This window comes from Pinus tabuliformis, chromosome 2_2, assembly GCF_031772625.1.
Source record: "Pinus tabuliformis cultivar Carrire ecotype Pingquan chromosome 2_2, CPIR1, whole genome shotgun sequence".
In the NCBI taxonomy this organism is placed as follows: Eukaryota; Viridiplantae; Streptophyta; class Pinopsida; order Pinales; family Pinaceae; genus Pinus; species Pinus tabuliformis.
Window position 1 is genome coordinate 10,413,412 of NC_142300.1, and position 6,464 is coordinate 10,419,875.

Genomic DNA, 6,464 nt, shown 5'->3' on the forward strand with positions numbered 1-6,464 from the left:
TCAGGCCCCTTGTGGTTACGTGTCATTCCCATGTTAAATCATGTGCCCTCAGAGAAAAAAAACCCCACGACCAAAAGCTGTGGGGTGAGCCTCCGAAACCGCTCCCTGCATATGGTAAAACCATCCACTGTTCACTTAACCCTTCTGCACCAAATTTTAAAAGTTAACTGTTTAAACGCCAAAACCCTCACTTTCGCTCTTTTTGCCCATTTACACAGTAAAACCCTATAACCCTGCCTGTGCCACCTTAAGCCTCTGCAATCAATTTAATCAATGTTTACCTCCTGAAAATGCTCTAGATTCCATCCACAGACCCTTCAACTCACATGAAGCCATTTTGGCCCTCCCTGTCAACCTGTGTTTTTCTTAATAATTGTTGTATTTTGCAGGTGATTAGCAGAAGACTAGGAGACTGGATAAATGGTTTTTATACCAGTTAAAAAACTGTTTATTCCAGATTCTCGAGAAATGAATTCAAATGATTTTCCTGTACAAACAGAAATCAGGTCTAAACCAAAGACAGAGAAGAAGAAATCATTTACACAGTAAATGTTAAAACATATAATTCGCACAGCTAAAAGAGAAAACAGAGGCAGATAAAACATACAGTTAAAAGAAAAACAGATGATCAATATCCAAAGTACCTGATGCTGAGACATAAAAAAAAACTAAATGATTTACTATTGAAATACACAGTAAAAACTTGAAATGTACAGTAAAAGTAAAAAGGCACAGTAAAGGATATTGACAGGTCAATAAGGTCAAAGAGTATTAAATTAAAGTGTATCAGATGAAAGGTCATAAGTGAATATGACTCCCAGCGTGAAGACCAAACAGCCAAGCAGCTTAAAGGGAAAAATATCAAATACCAAAGCCAACAGAACCTTAATAACAACGACAATAAGTAGCAGTTCAATAGTTGTCTCTATCTTCTTGCATGAAGATACTTCTGTAGAAATTCCCACTGTAGATCACCTGATAATGCAATATACTAAAGCAAAATACTTGATCTACTTCTACAAACAATTATGCGGAAGCTTAATCGAATATGAGCAAGATCAATTGAACACATATAACTGATAAGGAGAAATCAATCACACATAACACAGAAGAAATAACCCAGGGAAAGCCTCAGCCTAAAACCCCAACTCTGTATTATCATACAAGTGTAAATATAGTTCGGATTACAAAAAGAATCAGCTCACAAGCTATCCTGCTCTCTCTGCAATCCCTTTGCTGCTCATAGACAGTCAAAGGCCTCTCTCAAACCTTCTCCTCTGCCCTCCAAGCCTCTTATTTCTTTGCGCAATTTTCCTTGGGATCTAGTGCAGCCACTTGTGTGAATTGGCCTCTTCACACACTCACTAACCTCTGATCTAACTGCGCAATCCCGAAGGAGATAAATCCTTCTCAATGGATGAGCTTCCTTTATAGGAAAATGCCATCCAACTGATAGTACACTGTCCCTCCTTTGATCTCAACTGGGTCTCTGTCTGAACTAACATGCATGAGTAATTCATGAGAGAATATTCAGTTATCTGAAGTGCAGTAGTTACATGCATGCAAGCATTAACTAACTGAACTCACAATCAGTTCCTCCAACTGTTGGAACTAATCTAACTGGACTTAACTCAGTTAACTGAGCTAACTAATTACAACTCATAATTACAACTCACTCTTATCTCTTTAACTAATGGATAAATCCCTTAATCAAAGGAATAACTGTTGCATGTCCTCACATAGACTTCATGTTTATTTTTCCTTAACTAATTAACTCAAGATGAATTAATTAATTATTTTACAAACAGCTCCTAAGATCAAATTCAAATTTTACTTCTCAATTTTAGTTCAGGGACTAACTAAAATTGGAATCTATCCCGAACTGCTATTTTTAGCAATGCTATCTATAACACTTCCATTTTTCATTCCTTATTGCTATGTCCAACACTGGTACCTGAACTACTATTTATAGCACTTCTATTTTTAGCATTTCTTGTTGCCATTTTCAACACTCCCTCTCAACAAGAAAGGCATTCAACTCAAACCCAATCCTGAACCTTTGGAATGTTCTACATGCAACACTTATCCCAAGTGTGGACGCTCCAACAACTCTAAAAACAAAAAAATCTCCCAACTGACCTCTCTGTTGGGCCAGAAACACCCTCTGGTGCTGAAGCTCCCTCTGCAGCTGACAAGTGCTCTCTCTTTGACCTCTGAGCTGCTGCAACACTCCATGCATCTTGCACCGTTTTACACCTCTCTGTGCCATCCTACACTGGTGCAACACTCTTGTGCCTCTCACATTGTTGCAACCTACTAGCTCAGCACTGTCTTGGGATTCTTGCACTGTATCTCTCTTTGTCGCTCCATTCGCATCTGTCTCTACCCAATCAGCCAGTCCTACTACTCCTTGTCAAGGCTCCCGTAGCAAGATCTAATCAAAGAGGTTGGGTACCTCAAAGGTCCTACCCCTATTTCAGCCTTCTTGGGACTATCATGTCACATCGCCCCACCTCCCACCTAGAGGTATGGCTGCATGTGATCCCTCTACCCACTTGGCTCAAAATTTCCCCCTACTGGAGGTCTTTGCATGAGTGGATGCCTCCACTCGGTCTCCTCTTAGCATCTCTAGTTGTGGCTACTCCACAACCTCCTGAAGCTGCTTCACCAATTGTGGCTTCTCCACAATTGTCTGAGACTTCTTCTGGCGCTGCATGTTGAAAGGTAATGTACTCTCCCTATCAAGCACAAAGTGTCTAACCTTTGCCTTGCTCCTCAAGGCTTTGCATGGATCTTGTACCTCAAGTGCATACAGGTTCTTGGCTAGCACACCAATCTGTTTCATCTTTCCTGCCGTCACAAAATTTTCTAGAAAAAGCGCTGATTTTAAATCAATGATATCTCCCTCATCCGAACTCCAATTCAGACTATTTTTTTTTTTTGAATTTGGGTCTTTTTCCACAAGGAATCCAGATCTGCTATTTGTTTTTGAAAATTTTTCATAAAATTTTTCAGATCTACTCTGAAAACTCACGGCCCAATTTTTTTTTTTTTTTTTTTTTACTTCGAATTCTCTTCTTCATGTATACTGTTCTCTGCTTTGATCACCTTTTCTCTGATATGATGTAGAAATTTCCACTATAGATCACCTGATAATGCAATATACTAAAGCAAAATACTTGATTTACTTCTACAAACAATTATGCGGAAGCTTAATCGAATATGAACAAGATCAATTGAACACATATAACTAATAAGGAGAAATCAATCACACATAACATAGAAGAAATAACCTGGGGAAAGCCTCAGCCTAAAACCCCAACTCTGTATTATCATACAAGTGGAAATATAGTCTGGATTACAAAAAGAATCAGCTCACAAGCTATCATGATCTCTTTGCAATCCCTCTGCTGCTCATAGATAGTGAAAGGCCTCTCTCAAACCTTCTCCTCTACCCTCCAAGCCTCCTATTTCTTTGCGCAATTTTCCTTGGGGTCCAATGCAGCCACTTGTGTGAACTAGCCTCTTCACACACTCACTAACATCTGATCTAACTGCATAATCCTGAAGGAGATAAATCCTTCTCCATTGATGAGCTTCCTTTATAGGAAAAATCCATCCAACTGATAGTACATTGTCCCTCCTTTGATCTCAACTTGGTCTCTGTCTGAACTGACATGCATGAGTTATTCATGAGAGAATATTCAGTTATCTGAGGTGCAGTAGTTACATGCATACAAGCATTAACTGACTGAACTCACAATTAGTTCCTCCAACTGTTGGAACTAATCTAATTGGACTTAACTCAGTTAACTGACCTAACTAATTACAACTCACTCTTATCTCTTTAACTAATGGATAAAACCCTTAATCAAAGGAATAAATGTTGTATGTCCTCACATAGACTTCATGTTTATTTTTCCTTAACTAATTAACTCAAGATGAATTAATTAATTATCTTACAAATAGTTGCTAAGATCAAATTCGAATTTTACTTCACAATTTTAGTTCAGGGACTAACTAAAATTGGAATCTATCCCGAACTACTATTTTTAGCAATTCTATTTATAGCACTTCCAATTTTCATTCCTTGTTGTTATGTCCAACACTAGTACCTGAACTGCTATTTATAGCAGCGTTATTTTTAGCACTTCTATTTTTAGCATTTCTTGTTGCCATTTTCAACAATTTCCTTTTCCTAGAATAAATCCTTAAACAATTTAGGATATTTTCTTAGTTCTACTATTGTATAAATAACTCTCTTCTCGAGTTATTAAGGGTTCATTGTTCACCATTGAACCAGGTTGACCATTGAAAGAGAGTTCACCCTTGAAGAAGCATTTGTAAACATTTGATGTACTAGCTTTTCTAGACCCTTAATACAAAGCAAAGGATTCTGAATTCAGTTTTACACAGTTTGTGTTTCCTGTAAGTTTTTCCAGTAACACATTATGTTTTTCTTCATATTCTTATGTCTTACAGAGATACCTAGGTAGGAATAATTGTGTCTCAATCTATTCCTATAAGATTCTGAAGTGATAATAATTAAAGAGAATAGATTAATGAATGGTCTATTTAATTAGTTCCCTCTATATCAATAAATCATCAAAATCTTGTTGTAAGCATAAGCATATTCTTGAACCTTCTGAACAGTGGTCAGATGTTTTCATACTTATGATTGTTTAATTTTATGTCTGAAAGTATAATAATCATATTACTTTTTGTTTCTGCTCACCACTATTCAAACTTTACCAATGTGTGAAGTTTTATAGCAGCCCTGTACTTTGGGATTAATATTATTCAAAAGGTTAGGAATTATATTATTACATCTATTTTATTCATTGGTCTTCCAAACTAAAACAAAAACCCACAAAACAATTATCTTAGATTATCTGGCATTGATATCTGACCACTATTATCTCAAAGGTACAACATTAGTTTGGTGTCCTTGCCGGGGATTCGAATTCCATTAAGTTTTCCTAGGACAATGATATTCATTCTATTCCTTTAAGGTGGTTAAAGGTTAAAATCTTTCACCTGACAACTCCACTAGCCCAAACTGGCACCTTTTAAGCACACCAGATCTCATTCAGAATCTGACTTAGTTAGCTCTCTATTAGATCCTAAAAAACTTATGAGAAAAGCCAGTTCTAAAAGGAGACAACAACCATCTTCTTCTTCCTCTTCTGCCTTGCAGTCTCAAGAGTTAATATCATTTGATGCTTTTAGTAATATTCCATCTGATCCTGATTTGACACAAATACCTCCTAGGGTTTCTGAACTATTAGATAGGGGAGTTGATTTAGATTCAACTTTCCCCATTCATTCTTTTGAAAAGCATCGAGAACCCCCATTACCACTAGGATCACCTAAAACAGAGTTTGACTTCAGTGTTCATTTACCTGGATACAAACCCACAGATTTCATAACCCCTACCACTTATTCATTTCCTTCCACTTTTGAACGACTTGAAGATTCTACTTCTGAACAACCTGAAGAGACCATCTTTGTATATAAAAATCCACTCTTTAAAAAAAAAGAGGGTATTCATTCACAGGTCCCAAAGTTAGTTCTTAAAACTCCTTTAAAGTTATTCAGGAGATCCCCTCCTTCTTTAGCTCCACATAGTCACACACCGCCTCAATCACCTTCTTCTTCCTCTTCTTCCTCTTCTTCTTTTTCATCTTCTTCTTCTTCATCCACACAAACACCTCATACACTGCCTTCTATTATGGCATTCCAACCTATCGTACAAGCTAGATATGCAGCTTTAGTCTTACCTGCTAACCTTGATGCATTCCCAGGGTATTTGAAATACCTTCCAAGGTATAATGGAGAAACTGGTCCCATAGCTGAGGACCATCTTCAAGCTTTTCTAGACTTTGCAGACAACATGACTATTGAACAAGAAAATGTTTACATGAGATTGTTTGTATAGTCACTTAAAGGAAATGTAAGAATCTGGTTTAGGCAGTTACCCATGAATTCCATTAGAAATTGGGAAGAACTTACAAACATATTTAAAAACCAATGGGGTGTAAAGAAAGATCCCCTTTACTTTCTGACTGAATTTGAAGAACTTAAAAGAAACTTTGGTGAACATGTATCAGATTTTATCAAAAGGTTCAATAAAATTTATCATAAGATGCCCCTGATTGTAAACCCCCTGTAGCAGCAGTTAAGTCTAGGTTTTCTAAAGCATTTGACGATGATTTTGTTGTAATGATAAGAGAGAGAACTTCAAGAACTCTTGAAGATATGCAAAAAAATGCTATAGATTTGGAAGAAAATAGGTCTACTTCGACTTCCTTGAAAGTTAAAGAGGAAAAGGCCCAAAGAAAACTCAAATATATTCAAGAAGCCTCTAGTTCCTCTAGTTCTTCTAAGACTAAAACTGAAGATTCTAAAATAGATGAAATAACTTCTCTTAGAAATATATCTAATAGAATTTCCAAGATTGAGAC